Genomic DNA, 14,957 nt, shown 5'->3' with positions numbered 1-14,957 from the left:
TCGGTGAAAAGTCTGCTTCTCCCTCTCTCTCTGCCCCTCCCCCCAGCTGTGCTCTCTCTCTTGCTCACTCTCTCAAGTAAATAATAAAATATTTTTTTTAAAAATCTTGTTCTTCAAAAGACACCACTGAGAGGCAAAATACCAAGCAACAGATCAGCGTGGAGTATTTGCAACACAAATAACCAACAAAGGGGTCATACCCAAAATATATAACTCGTATAAATTAATTAGAACAAAAAAGACATGGGGCGCCTGGGTGGCTCAGTGGGTTAAAGCCTCTGCCTTCAGCTCAGGTCATGATCTCAGGGTCCTGGAATGGAGCCCCGCATTGGGCTCTCTGCTCAGCAGGGAGCCTGCTTCCCCCTCTCTCTCTGCCTGCCTCTCTGCCTACTTGTGATTTCTGTCTGTCAAATAAATAAATAAAATCTTTTTAAAAAGAAAAAAGAACAAAACAACAAAAAAAGAAAAAAAATTTTTAAAAACAGAAAATTGAGCAAAACAGGAAATTGAGCAAAGTATTTTTTTAATAAGCACTTCATAAAACGATTCAAATGACCAAAAGACAAAGTTATTCAACTTCACTAGTTATCAATAAAATGCAAATTAAACCATGCGATATCACCATAAATCTACCAGAATAGCTGCTATCAGTAACACTGACAATACCAAATACTGGCAAAGATATAGAACAAAAGGAACCCTCAAATATTGTTTTGGGGCAGTTAAGTTTGCAGACTACAAAGGAATATTGTTTGGCAATTATCTACTAAAACTCCACTTAGACATACTCTATGACTCAGAACTTTCACTCCAGGCTCTTACAGTCATCAGAAACATATGCACCGCAAAACCTGTACAAGAATGGCCACTGTGGCATAATTCATAATGACCCAAAATTGGAAACAACCTAAATATCCATCATTGATATATGGATAAATTGTGGTGTATTTATACAATGGAAGACTATTTAGCAATGAAAATGAACAAACTACAGCTAAAAACAATAAACCTAAATCTCACAAAATGCTGAGTCAAAGCAACCAAGCATAAAATACATACAATATGATCCCATAAATATAAAATGGAAAAACAGACAAAACTAAATATAGGTTTATGTAAGAAAGAAAAGCAAAAAATGTTTCCCATAAAAGTCAAGACAACAATTATCTTTATGTAACTGGGAAGAGGCAAACAAAGTCTGTGGAATCATGGCAAGGTGCTAGTGTTTGACCTAGATGATGGTTACACAAGTGTTTGTTTCATTAAGTTAAGCTATATATTTGTTTTATACGTTTTCCTGTATGTGTGTTACATTAAAGAAGGACTTCAAGGAGAAATTAATTCCTTCACAATAAACTATACTACTACAATAAAATTATGTTTAAGGTCCAAACTTATTTCTTGAAATATTTTCACAATTTCAGAAATGTTTAACTGAGGTTCAGACAATTTTTGTCCAGTTACCTAACTTCCATACAAAGGTCTTTTAAACAAAAAAAGTGATACAATAAAATAAGGGAAAATGTAAATAATACATATAAAGGACTATCTGATGAAAACCACTGTCTATTCATCACATAGCCCACCATAATAAAAAAAACCAAAAGGAATACCAAGTTTAGTTTCCTTCTTGGTCAACCACTAAAAATGAGAGTTCATATGGACTTTGGGAGATAATGATGTGTTGATCAAGGCTCAACTGTAGTAAATATATCACTCTGGTGGGAGATGATAATGGAGAAAGCTCTGCATATGTGGGGTGGGAGTAGGGAAATCTCTGTACCCTCCACTCAGTTTTGCTGTGTACCTAAAACTGCCCTTATAAGTATTTTTTTTTAATGAATTCAAGAGTTGCTACATTTCAAAGCACAGTCCGATCATGTGTCTCCTAATCAAAAATCTTCACTAGTTACCAACACAGTAACTCAAAATGGGAAGGAAACTTAAAAACCACCTAGCAAACATTCAGTCAATGCTTAGAATCTGAAAGGGGATGCACTACCTCATTAAAAACATTTACACCATCACTGAACACCAATGACTTTTATAAAGTCAATAGGAACAATAAAATGGAAGGTATAAGAATAAAGAGAAATCAAGAATACCAGCTTTGGATGTGCTGAGTTTAAGCGGCATCCAAATGGAAATACTGACTAACAATGGTCCTTACAGTCAGCAAAGAGGTAAAAGCTGAAGTCAGAAAAATGAATACTCAGCATGTAGCTGAAAAATGAGATAGGAGATGAGATCACTCACAGAAATTCACACATTTAATGAATGGCTAAGGAAGGATTCAACAAAGGTGACAGAAAAGAAAGCCAAAAACCAGGAAAAAACACAGAAGCATGATCTAAAGAGAGTAAAAGAAATGAGCATTACAAAGAAGGAGAAATTAGCTGGATCAAATGCTGGTGGGATAGGCAATCTTGACAATGGCTCTGAATTATCTCTGCCTCTTAGTATTCACACTTGTGGAACCCCTCCTTGCAAGTGTTGGACCTTGGAGAGTCCATTCTTTTTTTTTTTTTTTTTTTTTTAAGATTTTATTTATTTATTTATTTGACAGAGAGAAATCACAAGTAGATGGAGAGGCAGGCAGAGAGAGAGAGAGGGAAGCAGGCTCTCTGCTGAGCAGAGAGCCCGATGCGGGACTCGATCCCAGGACTCTGAGATCATGACCTGAGCCGAAGGCAGCGGCTTAACCCACTGAGCCACCCAGGCGCCCTGGAGAGTCCATTCTAAAGAAAAGAATAGAGCAAGTGAGAGACTGGCACTACCAAGAATAGGTTACAAAAAACTGGCTACTACCTCTCCTCCTCCTCCACAGAGTTCTCAATCTAGAAGCAAGGTGCCATGTTGCAGAGACCCAAATGGCAAGATTGATTTCTTCAGTAAACAACCAACAAGGACCTCAGGCCTGCCAACAGCCAAATGCTTGGGCTTGGAAACAGACCCTCCCCCAGTGGAGCTCTGGGATGACTGCAATCCTAGTCAACATTTGATTGCAGCCTTATGAGTGACCCTGAATCAGACATACCACACCCAAATGCCTGACCCACAGATACTGTGAAACAACAAATGTTTGTTGTTTTAAGTTAAGTTGGGAGGGTAATTTGTTGCATAGCAATAGAAAACTAGTACAGCTAAAATGTTAAATAAGAGGACAAAAAAATAACTATTGGCTTTAAACACATTAGTAACTGAGCAAGAAAGTTTTAATGAAATTGTGAAGACAGAAACAATAGGTTAAGAAGAGAATCACGGGCAAAGAAATGGAGACAATATAACAAATGTAGATAAGTCTTCTAAAAAGTGTGGCTATAAAGCGGACAGCAACTTAGAGAAAGTATGAAGATGGGAGACGAGTTTTTTGTTAAAAAGAGACAGATATTTTAAAGCTTAAATGATGGGGTGCCTGGCTGGCTCAGTTTGAAGAACATGCAAGTCTTAATCTCTAGGTCATGAGTTCAAGCCCCATGTTGGGTGCAGAGATTACATACACACATATGTTTTAAAAATAAATAAAGTTTAAGTGATGAGGAGTGCCTGGCTGGCTCAATCAGTAGTAGAGCCTACCTAAAATAAATAAATAAATAAATAAATACGTAAATACGTAAATAAGTTAATTTAACTGACTCGAAGCCAGGAAGGTGGAAAAATACTCTCAAGGAACTGTGTTCCATTATGAAGAAACTCTTCCGAAAGTTTTTACTGCCTCTCTGCCTTAACTGAAAACTGATTTTCCCAGGACCCTCTTTCCAAGCAGCCCTTTAAAGTGGAGGCTATTAAGTCTCTCACATTCCGCATTCAATGTTGGGAAATGAGACCAGTACCCTTCTTTCTTCCCATGCCACCTCCAGACCATGTAAAATCCTGAACTCCCATGTAAAATCTTTGTTTCTCTGATTCTCATGCTTTTCAGCAACACAGTCTTCTACCTCTGCCTTTTCAGCTAATGACCTGGACATCCTCCACACTCAGTGGGTAGATGGCTGGCAACTACTTCCCACTGCCACTGTCTTTAACATCACCGCTCCTGGGTTATCTCAATACACACATGGATGAGTCATCTAATACCGGTTCCTCAAACCCATCATTCTCAGTAAGCAACTCTATTCTCTGGGTATATCCATTCACAGCCAGTTGGGAATTCACTTAATTGTCTTACAATCATTCATTCATCAAATATTTAACAAGTATCTACTATTTGTTCAGTAGAGAACATAGGACAGTCCTTGTTCTCATAAAATAGCTCATATTTTCCACAAAGACAGCATGAAAAGATTGAGGTAAAGTCTAGATAAATTACAACTACATTTCCTTATCAGCTTAGGAACCATGTCAACTCTAGGAAATGGAAATTATTATCTGAAGTGACCTCATGAATCCACGCTATATTCCAGTGATCACTATATCCTTTAACAAGGCTTCTAAAACTACCTTTTCTTTTTCTTTAAGATTTGTTTATTTGAGAAAGAGCACAGAGGAGTGGAGGGATCTGAAGCAGACTCTGAGTTGAGTTCAGAGGCCAACATAGGGTTCTATCCTATGACCCCAAGATCATGACCTGAGCTGAAATCATGAGTTGATGCTTAACCAACTGAGCCCCCAGACACTCTCTGAAACTTTTTTTTTAAAGATTTTATTTATTTATTTGTCAGAGAGAGAGATCACATGTAGGCAGAGAGGCAGGCAGAGAGAGAGAGGAAGGAAAGCAGGCTCCCTGCTGAGCAGAGAGCCCAATGCGCTGCTCAATCCCAGGACCCTGGGATCAAGACCTGAGCTGAAGGCACAGGCTTAACTCACTGAGCCACCCAGGCGCCCCTGAAACTACTTTTTAAATAATGTATGCTAAAACACTGCCAGAGTTTAGTATCATAGTCATCAATCTATAAACATACTGCCATGCTGCCCAATACACTAATCACTAGTTACAGTGGCTATTTAAATTAATCTTAACAAAATTAACAATTTTAATTATTTCTCAACACTTACACGAGCCACATCTGGAAGTGTTCAGTAAGCACACAGGACCAGCAGCTTCTGTACTGAATGGGATATAAAACGTTTCTATCATCACCGAAAGTTCTATTGGACAGTGCCAGCCTAAAGTTTTTAGTATTCATTTCATTCCTCTCAGAAAAAGTGTTAAAAAGACAGGTATCGGGGCACCTGGGTGGCTAGTCGTTACACGTCTAACTTCGGCTCAGGTCATGATCCCGGGATCCTGGGATCAAGTCCCTCATCGGGCTCCCTGCTAGGCGGTGAGCCTGCTTCTCCCACTCCTACTCTCCCTGCTCTCCCTCCCTCTCTCTCTCTCTCTCTGTCAAATAAATAAATAAAATCTTAAAAAAAAAAAAAAGAAAGATAGGTATCATTTTCCAGTCTCCTGAGAACACCCTGGGGCTCCTCAATATCCTAAAGGAATTCCACAAATCAGGCCTCAATTACTACCATCACCATACCCTATCATCACCATCAGGGTGTTGATTTTTACTGAGTACTTAGTATATTCCAAACACTTTATTAAAAGCTTTATGAGTATTGGGGTGTCTGGGTGACTCAGTGGGTGAGAGCCTCTGTCTTCAGCTCAGCTCATGATCCCAAGGTCCTGGGGTTGAGCCCTGCATCGGGCTCTCTGCTCAGTGGGGAGCCCGCTTCCCCGTTTCTCTCTGCCTGCCTCTCTGCCTACTTGTGATCTGTCAAATAAATAAATAAATACTTTTAAGGAAAAAAAGCTTTATGAGTATTATTTCATTTATTCTGCACAACAATCACATGAAGTAGGACTATTTTTCCCATTTTATGGATGAGAAAATTAACTGAGTTTTAAACAGTAAAGTAATTCACCCAAAGTTATACAGCTACAAAGTGACAGCAATCCATAGAGTTTAAGCAAATTAACAATGTAATGGTTTTGCCTTTTTCTTTTTATGATTTTACTTATTTATCTGACAGAGTGATAGGGAGAGAGGGAACACCAGCAGGAGGAGTAGGAGAGGGAGAAGCAGGCTGAGCAAGGAGGGGGCCACGGGGCTTGATCCCAGGACTCTGGGATCATGACCTGATCCAAAGGCAGACGCTTAAGGTCTGAGGCACCCAGGTGCTCCATGATTTTGCTTTTCAAGACAACACGCTACTGGGGCGCCTGGGTGGCTCAGTCGTTGAGCAGCTGCCTTCGACTCAGGTCCTGATGCCAGTGTCATGGGATCGAGCCCCGCATCGCACTGGGCTTCCTGCCCAGCGGGAAGCCTGCTTCTCCGTCTCCCACTCTTCCTGTTTGTATTCCCTCTCTTGCTGTCTCTGTCAAATAAATAAATGAAATCTTTAAAAAAAATAAATAAAAAGACAATACACTATTTAACATAAAGAAGGGAGGATACCTACACCTCACACTAGCACTCAACACTCCAGCAGACCAAACTATTTTCAAATCACTCAATTCACCCTAGAGCTTTCTGGTCTTCGGTCTTTACAAACCCTGTTCCCTCTACTTGCACCCTGTTCATTTAGCCTAATTATCCTTAAGATCTCATCTCAGATTCTCTAACAATGCTGTTTAGGAATTCATCCTATGAGCTGATGTAGAACCCTACTGAAGCACAGGAGCCCACAAACCCCTATTAATTACTCCTCTTCTCTCACCAGAATAAAACTCCTTAAGAATAAGGGACACTGTGCATTATTCATCATGGATTCCATCTGGCCTAGCCCAGGACTTAGAACACAAAAGGTACTCAATAAATATGTGATAAATGAAGGAATAATGAAAAGACACGTAATCAAGTCATTTCACAAGCATGTATTCAACCAAATAAAATGCTATCTAAGTTGACTTTTACACAAACCTATAATCCAATTCAGTCAGAGAACATTAAAAGTACACACTAAATGGCTTAACTGCCATTTAGTTGGTAAGCAAGTATTTCACAAACATTTTTTTCCCACATAATATATAAAAGAATACATAAACTAAAGGTCAGAAAATAACAGCTTCTCTTGAGGGTGAAGAAAATGCTCTAAAATTGATTGTGGTGATAGTTACACCAAAAAAAATGAATTATACACTTTAAATGAGTGAACTGTCTGGTGTATGAATTATCTCTCAATAAAGCTGTTATAAATAAAAACAAAAGGCCTTCAGAACCTAGACTTAAATTATGAAAACAAATACTAAGCCTGCCAAAAAAAAAAAGATAAAATACATTACATTTATGCAATTTTAAAATAGCTAAACCATATTATTGCACAAAATTTCACTGGTTAGGAAAAAACAAGAACTTGGAAACAGTGACTGCACTGCCTTCAGGAATAATGTGATGGGGCAGGAAACTTACTTTTCCCTAAGAACTCTTGTATACTTTCTGATTTGGTATGTGCATTACCTTTTTTTTTAAATGAGTGTAAGTTATTAGTATATTAAAAAAACAAAATAACAAAAATGTCATATCTGTCTTTAATATAAGTATACTTATATAAGTATACTTATACTGCCTATTTTATTCTGAAAAGAATAAAAACTTTAATATATGTTTTTAAAAAATCAACCCAGGGAAGTAAAAAGCTGACAAAGTCCTACACATCTATTTCATCTCTCACTAAATAGCATTTATTCATGCTTCTGTTATTAGACATTAGAACCATGAAAAATTCTTCCTTACCCAACACTCTGACACATCTTCAAACAATGACACACTCGATCATTGCCTTCTCCTTAAAAACTTCCTCTCCGTCACTACTAGTACCTCACATTCTCCTGCTTTTCCTAACCCAATGACCTTTTATTAATTTCCTTTGCCAGTTTTCTCCTCATCTCCCCAAAAGGTATCTGGAAGGTAGTTCCATGAAGGCAGGGATTTCTGTCAATTTTGTTCACTACTGTATCCCCAATGGCTAAAAAAGTACCTAGAACAATACTCAATAAAATAACCATTGAATGAATCAGTGCCCCCAAGGGTCAGATACTGAAGAGCTATAGAAATAAATTATATTCTATATAACCTGTATGCTGTTTACTTCATTACATTTGTCTGAAAATTGATAAAGAATGTACTGATTTTTTTATTATAAATATAAATATACTATTTATATATAATAGTATATATAAATACTTAATTCCCTGGTCTTCCATTGAAGTTTTGATAGGATATGTGTAAAACACACATTTAACAATCTGCTACTACTTCTAAAAGCATAAACCTAGAACAGAAGAGGAGTTGTTGCTGTAAGAACCTTCACTTTTATCTTGCTTCCAGTACTAATGTTGAATTAACAAACTGACATACTTACCTGACTTTAGTAATGGTGGGGAGGGGAGAGCTCACTAAATTCAACAAGAACATCACAGTAAAGACTAGCAAGCGACATTTCTTGAAAAATAAAATGTAGTATTTTTTTTAGGCACAAGAAATTCTAAAGAGAAACAGGCCACTTCTACCTGATACTTTCACCCAAATCCCATGACTTCATTCCCACAAAGAAGCACATCCCACTGTCAGCCATGCAAATGTAATTTTAGCAATATACGCAAAAATTTCACCTGGTATCTTAGTTCACATTTGTCCTCATTCATACCCAGTTAAAGTATAATTTAAAAGCCAAAACTAGGTAGGTGAATTTTCATTTTTCCTTCTAAGTAACTAATCCAAATCAAAAGTATTCATTTACCAACTTCTAATTTGATTTGTTTGAATACATTTAATTGAATCTTTTAGAATTACATACTGGACACTCTCACTTAATAGCTATTGTATCATCTGTTGCCTAAAGTCTGAAGCAGAAGTATTTCTAGAAGATCGTAGTTTGCTCATTAATTAAGCATGTTAAAAAAGGCAATGATCCGCAACTACTGACACTCACATCTGTATATTTCTCTCTTAGGTTACAGGAAAGCACTTCTCTGGCTCTGTTCCCAAATAAATTGAGTAAGCCTTGGGAAAGTCACTGCTTAAATTCCATTTCATGACGGCTTCTCTTCCTCCACAAATAAATTATTTAGAGTCATGCCTACTTCCATCCTTTACATAATACATGTCCATCACAGGACCGTTTTTCTGAGCAAGAAACAGCTTAAATGACACTAATTGATAGGTAAGGTCAGTGAATACTGTAATCTAATAAGGTGCAGGAATCGAGAAAAGATTCTGATTTAATGAATAAAGTTGTGAAACACTGATGTGAAGAACACTGAACACTGTTTACTCTTAGTAACATGTATCTACCTATCAATTGAGATACATGTCCCCAAAATGTTATTAAAGAGCATTTTAAAAGCACTAGACTCCAAGAATAGTTCTCAGAAATTGAGGGACCTCCCGGGAAAAAAAAAAAAAAAAAAAAGGATTATTCCACTTCCATTTTTAAACTGTCTAATGACAACATCTGCAACTGAGAAATAAAAATAATCCCCAATAACTGAATTGAACACAAAATGTTTAAATGTCAAGGTCTGTTGAAAAACGAGCTGTAAAAGACAGCTGTGCTTTAAAACTTTAAGTATTTTTCATATAATTAGCTCCAACAGAACTGTTCAAATCATCCAGCCAAAGCAGTCAACCACAACCACCTGCAACTATTACTCAAAAACGTATCTTCCAAAGCAACCATCTGATTTTTCAGGCCTTCTCTTAAGGGGACAGGATAAAGCTTATAAGTCAGGTGATATAAAGAGATCTTTCAGGCACAGAGAAAAGACTGGACGGTAACACCTTTAAAGAACTAGGTGTAATGGGACCTATTCCCTTTTGCTGCTGCCAGAATGAAGTTGTCTTAATCCAAGATCTCACTCTTCATAAAGGGTGTAAAACTTTAAACCCAGCCATCCTCACAAAGTACCCACCTGCGCCAAAAGCAGAGGGAGTCTCTTCCCTCCCGACTCATCTCGCCAGGAGGGAAAATATTAATAACCAAACCCTAAAGTAGAAATGTGAGACCTAGTGCAATAGCTTCTCCAACTATCTCAAAGGCAACATCCACAGCTCATCTTCCTTTTGAAATACAACCCTTCATCTCCTAGCTTACCATTTCACAGAAGGAAAAAAATCCTCACCTCTTTCCACATTTTACATCAGTCGCCTAAACACACAGGTCTACCCTGACCGCACCCCAACCTCCTCATGGCTCCCCAGTTTCTCCATCTCGCCACTACCTCGCCCGCAACATCAGGCTTCAAACCCTCCGCAGCTCTCCAAACGCCCAGAACCCCTATCTCCCATCTCCCACCTCGGGCTCCCCACATCTACCGCCTCAGCTCCCGCCCATTCCTGGAGTTCGGTGGGGTGGGGTGGGGTGGGGTGGGGTCCGCTCCTCCCCGGACTTTCCCATCCCCCCTCCCGGTCGGGAGAGGAGGGGGAGGGGGTCCTGAAGCCTCACCTACAGCTCCGCCCCTCCCCGGGGGCGCGCTGCCCAGCCCTAGCCAGGGCCGTGAGGAAGAAGCAAGCTAAGAAAAGGCAAAAAAAAAAAAAAAGCCTCAGCGCCAGCGGCAGGCGGGAAGCTCTCCGTCCCGCCCGACTTCCGAGCTGCCGCCACGGCGGCCGTCTCACCCTCCTCAGGGCTGCCGCTATTGCTGCTGCTGCCGCCCGGACGCCGCCACCGCCGCCGCCGCCACTACCGCTGCTGCCGCCGCCGCCGCCACCACAGCCACAGTACGGCCCCAGCGCCCACCGACGTCACTGCGCCCCGCCCCCTGCGCGAGACACCTAGCCCCGCCCCGGGCCGCGAGACACCGCGAGCTCCGCCTCCTCCCGAGCGGGCCACCTACCCTTTCCGCACCCTCCAGGGAGTGCGAGTTGGCAGCCCACAGTCCTCCGGCGCCTTCAGGAGGAAGGCGGGTCACGGGCTGGGAGTCGGGTGACTCCAGGTTCCGGCGGCGATTGCGCGCCCAAGCAGAGCAACGGGCGCGGGGCGTCCACACCCCGCACGCGCGGCCCCTGCGGCCACGGGAAGGGAAAGCCGGAGCCCGCTCCGGGAAGAAGCGGTAGGTGGCAGCGAGGCAAGCCGGCGTTTGTCTCCTTCTGCTTGCCGTAGGAAGTGGACCGGCCAGGCCCGAAGAGCGGAATCGTCGCTTTCCCAAACCTTAGAGTCGCCCCACCCCCTCCTTGGCCCGTTACACAGGCCCCAGGATCGCCACTGCTGTAGGGGAGTAGGTCTAGCAGTGTGGTATACTCTGGGCTGCGCTCACGAGGCCGCGGGGGAAACCCTTTGTCCGAGGGAAATTGGATTTTTCCCCCACCCTTAGTTTTTGCGAATGTGGTCGCGTGGCTGTGCACTCGACCTTAGGGAAAGAACTTCGGCGTCGCAGAAGACCCACGCCAGTGTACGTGGTTTTTGTGTGGGAGCCCGGCGGGAGAGCAGAGCGTGGGCGGAATTTAAGATGCACATTCAGCTCCTGCGATGTGCCAAATGCGGAGCTACGTTGTCTTAGTTGGTCTTCACAGCAGCTAGGCGCGTCTACTAAGCAAATGGTACCTTCTTTCAGGAAACCCATTTTCTTGTACTGAATTGCAGTCAGCTTTTCTTTTGTTGGAGTCATGCAGAGAGGGCAGCTACATCCATTAATTTACGAATGTAGGTAAACTATCCCTAATCAAGAAAGTAGGAGTGATGTGATATATATTCGCCCCAGTCTTTTAGGTTGTATCAGGTAATTTAAAATGCCCTTAGAAGGGGTTGACTCATATTTTACCCCTCCTTATTCTCCACCACAATTAACCAATTTACACTCCTTCATAATCCCACTAACATTTTCCCGTCTGTCCTCAGTAGTCATATTCATTCATTCACCAAATTCTACAGTGACATCCTGCCCAGACTCTGCTCCCTTCCAGATCACCACGCACTTGGATTATTAAAGTTCCCCGTCCTGCTGTACCGTCGCCCCCTTCAGTACATTCAACATATGCCTACCAATTGTTGGACTGTGCTGCCAAAGAAGATTGTAGAGCTGCCAAAGAAGCATCCTAAAATACTTCATGTTTTTAGACATCTGGCTTTTTACCCTCCCCCCCCCCAAAAAAAGCCATCTTTCTTCGACTGTTTTTCAAGATCTTTCTCATCTAACTGCTGATCTGCTCATCCTGTTACTCCCCAGCAGTGTGGGAGGTTTAAAAAACAAAGTGGGAGTTGTATCCTAGTTTCCATTCTGCCATGCTCTACTTGAATGACCTTGGCAAAATCACTTTATTTCTGGGTTCTACTTTTCTTAACTGTAAAATGCAGTGTGAACTCGATGTCTGAGATCTGCTATGTTGCTAAAATAATGTGGATCTGCAGAGTTACTATGTTAAGCACTAGATTATACATACACAGGGTGCTATCAATATCACAGACTGAGAATTGTGGTGGTTTGTTTTTTTGTGTTGGGGGGGTTATTTTTTGGTTTTTCTGCCCTTCTGCTGGTCGTTTTTTCTTATTTCCTACTCTGCCCCAGACGTTTTGTTTTGTTTTGTTTTAACTTACGCTTTATATTTTTTCGTTAGGGCCAGCTGAGTGCACCCTTGGGTAGCACATACACTAAAATTGGAATGATAGAAGATCAGTGTAGATCCTGTGCAAAGATGACACACAAATTAATGAAGCATTCCATAATTTTCAAACTAATGTAACATTGGTTGTCAACTATACTTCAATTACAAAAAAAAAGAAAAAGGAAGAAAGAAAACTAGGGGGCACCTGGGTGGCTCAGTCAGTTAAGCATCTGCCTTCAGCTCAGGTCATGATCCCAGGGTCCTAGGATCAAGCCCCATATTGGGGTCTCTGCTCAGAGGGGACTCTGCTTCTTCCCCCGCTCTTGCGTGCTCTCTCACTCTCTCTCTCTCTCATTTCCTCTCAAATAAATAAAATCTTTTAAAATAATAGTAATAAAAATAAATTAAAAATAAATTTTAAAAAAGCTAGCTAAGTACAGGCATGCATTACCTCTTCTTCCTGAGACCCATTAAAATGCTAATAAAGGAATTTTTAAAATGATACAAAACCCATTCATAATAGAAAATGGGAAGACCACCAAAACACATATATATATTTTTAAATTTACACCCCAAGTGAGTGCAGTCTGACTAAACAAAATGAAAGAAACCATAATGTGGAGTAGGTGCAGGGGGTACTGAGGCCAACAGGAAGATGAAATAAAGACCTTGATACAGAACTGAAGAACCCTTCCTTATCTCCGATACAGTATGTAGGCATTTATCCCAGGCTAAAAATCAAGCGTTCTCATAATCTCTGGGGAGGATTTGGGCTGCTGTTTGAGTATATAATGACTAAGAATGAAACTAGTCTTCACTGGCACAATAGCTGGTTTTCTACCCACTCACCCTTGAGTGAAGTTGTGCAAGTTGGCAAGACCCTCCCAAGTTCACAAGATTCCTAATCAGCATTCCAATTACTTCATCTTAAACATGAACAGACAACCAAGGATTAGATTAATAGCTACTTAAAAGAAGTCTCCAATTTAGGGGGAGGGGAGAAAGATAAACAGAAAATGTGGCCATAGAGGAAGTAGAGAAACTTCAGAGAACTTAAAATATAATAATTAGTATGTTCATGGACTTTTTATTACACTTATGAAACAAGAATAACATACATAGTATACTTAGTATATAACAATCAAAGAATAAAAAGTAAGTCTTGAAATCATAAATAAGAAATTGCCAAAATTAGGGGTGCCTGGGTGGCTTAGTTGGTTAAGCACCTGTCTTTGGCTCAGGTCAAAAATCCCAGGATCCTGGAATAAAGGCTCCCTGCTCACTCACGCAGAGCAAAAACAAAGAAAAAACAACCTTGTAAAAATGTTAGAACTGCAAAAATAGAGATCTTTAATTTCCAAAGGGGGGGGAAATAAGTGACCCAAAAACAAGCTGACATTAGAACTCTTACCAGCAACTCTAAATATAAAAAGTTAACAAAGAGTTTCAAGTTTCTTAGGGAAATACTTCTTGAACCTCACAACCTAAGGGAAAAAATATCAATTTTTTTAAAATTCCACTCCTAGCTAAATTATCATTAAGTAAAGAGCAGGATGAAGACATTTTTGGGTCTGCAGGGATTCATAAAGTTAAACTTTTTTTTTATGATTTTATTTATTTATTTCACAAAGAGAGGAACAGAGAGAGGGAGCACAAACAGGGGGAGCAGAAGAGGGAGAGGGAAAAGCAGACTCCTGGCTAAGTGGGACTCTTTGGTGGGGATTCAATCCCAGGACCCTAAGATCATGATCTGAACCAAAGGAAGAAACTTAACAGACTGAGTCACACAGGTGCCCCTCAAAAACCCTTTTTATTTTTTTTTCCAATTTTTTTTTAAATTTTTTATAAACATGATATATTTTTATCCCCAGGGGTACAGGTCTGTGAATCGCCAGGTTTACACACTTCACAGCATTCACCATAGCACATACCCTTCCCAATGTCCATAACCCCACCCCCCTCCTCCCAATCCCTCTCCCCCCAGCAACCCTCAGTTTGTTTTGTGAGATTAAGAGTCACTTATATCAAAAACCCTTTTTAAATAGAGTTCCTTGAAGACATCCTTAAGCAAAATGAGATAGAAAATAGGTCATTTGACAATATCATATTTAAGGATTACTGGATCTAATTCGGGGAGGTCCCAAGAACTCCAGACTAGACTGGCATGGAAAGAGAGGAGCTCTCGAAGAGAAATCCGAAAAACAAAGAATTCAACTGAATAACTAATTATTGTGATAGAAGGCTTAGAAAATGCTGTTTTCTGGTGTTCAACTTTTAGACCAACATATTAATAAATTATAAATAATCTTGCTATCATTAAAGCATAGTTTGTAAATTTATACCATGGGCAATATACAGGAAAATATACAGTAGATAGTTTAAGACATGGAACATACAGAGGCAAAAAGGTAGAAATAAAGCTAAAGCATTGAAGAGATTATGTTTATTATTGGCAGAACTTCTCTAGTTATTAAAACGTATTGTTCAAAGTAG

The 14,957-nt window shown here is 40.3% G+C and overlaps 1 protein-coding gene and 1 non-coding gene across 13 annotated transcripts in view; one reads left to right on the top strand and one right to left on the bottom strand.

Moving 5' to 3' along the window:
- ERC1 (ELKS/RAB6-interacting/CAST family member 1) overlaps nt 1-11,065 on the bottom strand; it is a 552,388-nt gene extending 541,323 nt beyond the window's left edge. For 10 of the 12 annotated variants that reach the window (XM_059403878.1, XM_059403884.1, XM_059403882.1 and 7 more), the window contains exon 1: nt 10,542-10,659. The gene's annotated coding sequence lies outside the window, so the exon portion shown is untranslated. The other 2 variants (XM_059403881.1, XM_059403879.1) reach the window with 2 other exon arrangements.
- A 1,421-nt stretch (nt 11,066-12,486) lies between these two features.
- Nucleotides 12,487-12,589, top strand: LOC132021013 (U6 spliceosomal RNA). The gene has a single exon (XR_009405198.1). It is a non-coding gene; the product is annotated as a U6 spliceosomal RNA (small nuclear RNA).
- The last annotated feature ends 2,368 nt before the right edge of the window (nt 12,590-14,957 follow it).

The sequence above is a fragment of the Mustela nigripes genome, chromosome 6 (assembly GCF_022355385.1).
Source record: "Mustela nigripes isolate SB6536 chromosome 6, MUSNIG.SB6536, whole genome shotgun sequence".
In the NCBI taxonomy this organism is placed as follows: domain Eukaryota; kingdom Metazoa; phylum Chordata; class Mammalia; order Carnivora; family Mustelidae; genus Mustela; species Mustela nigripes.
This window is presented reverse-complemented; position numbering and strand designations above follow the sequence as displayed.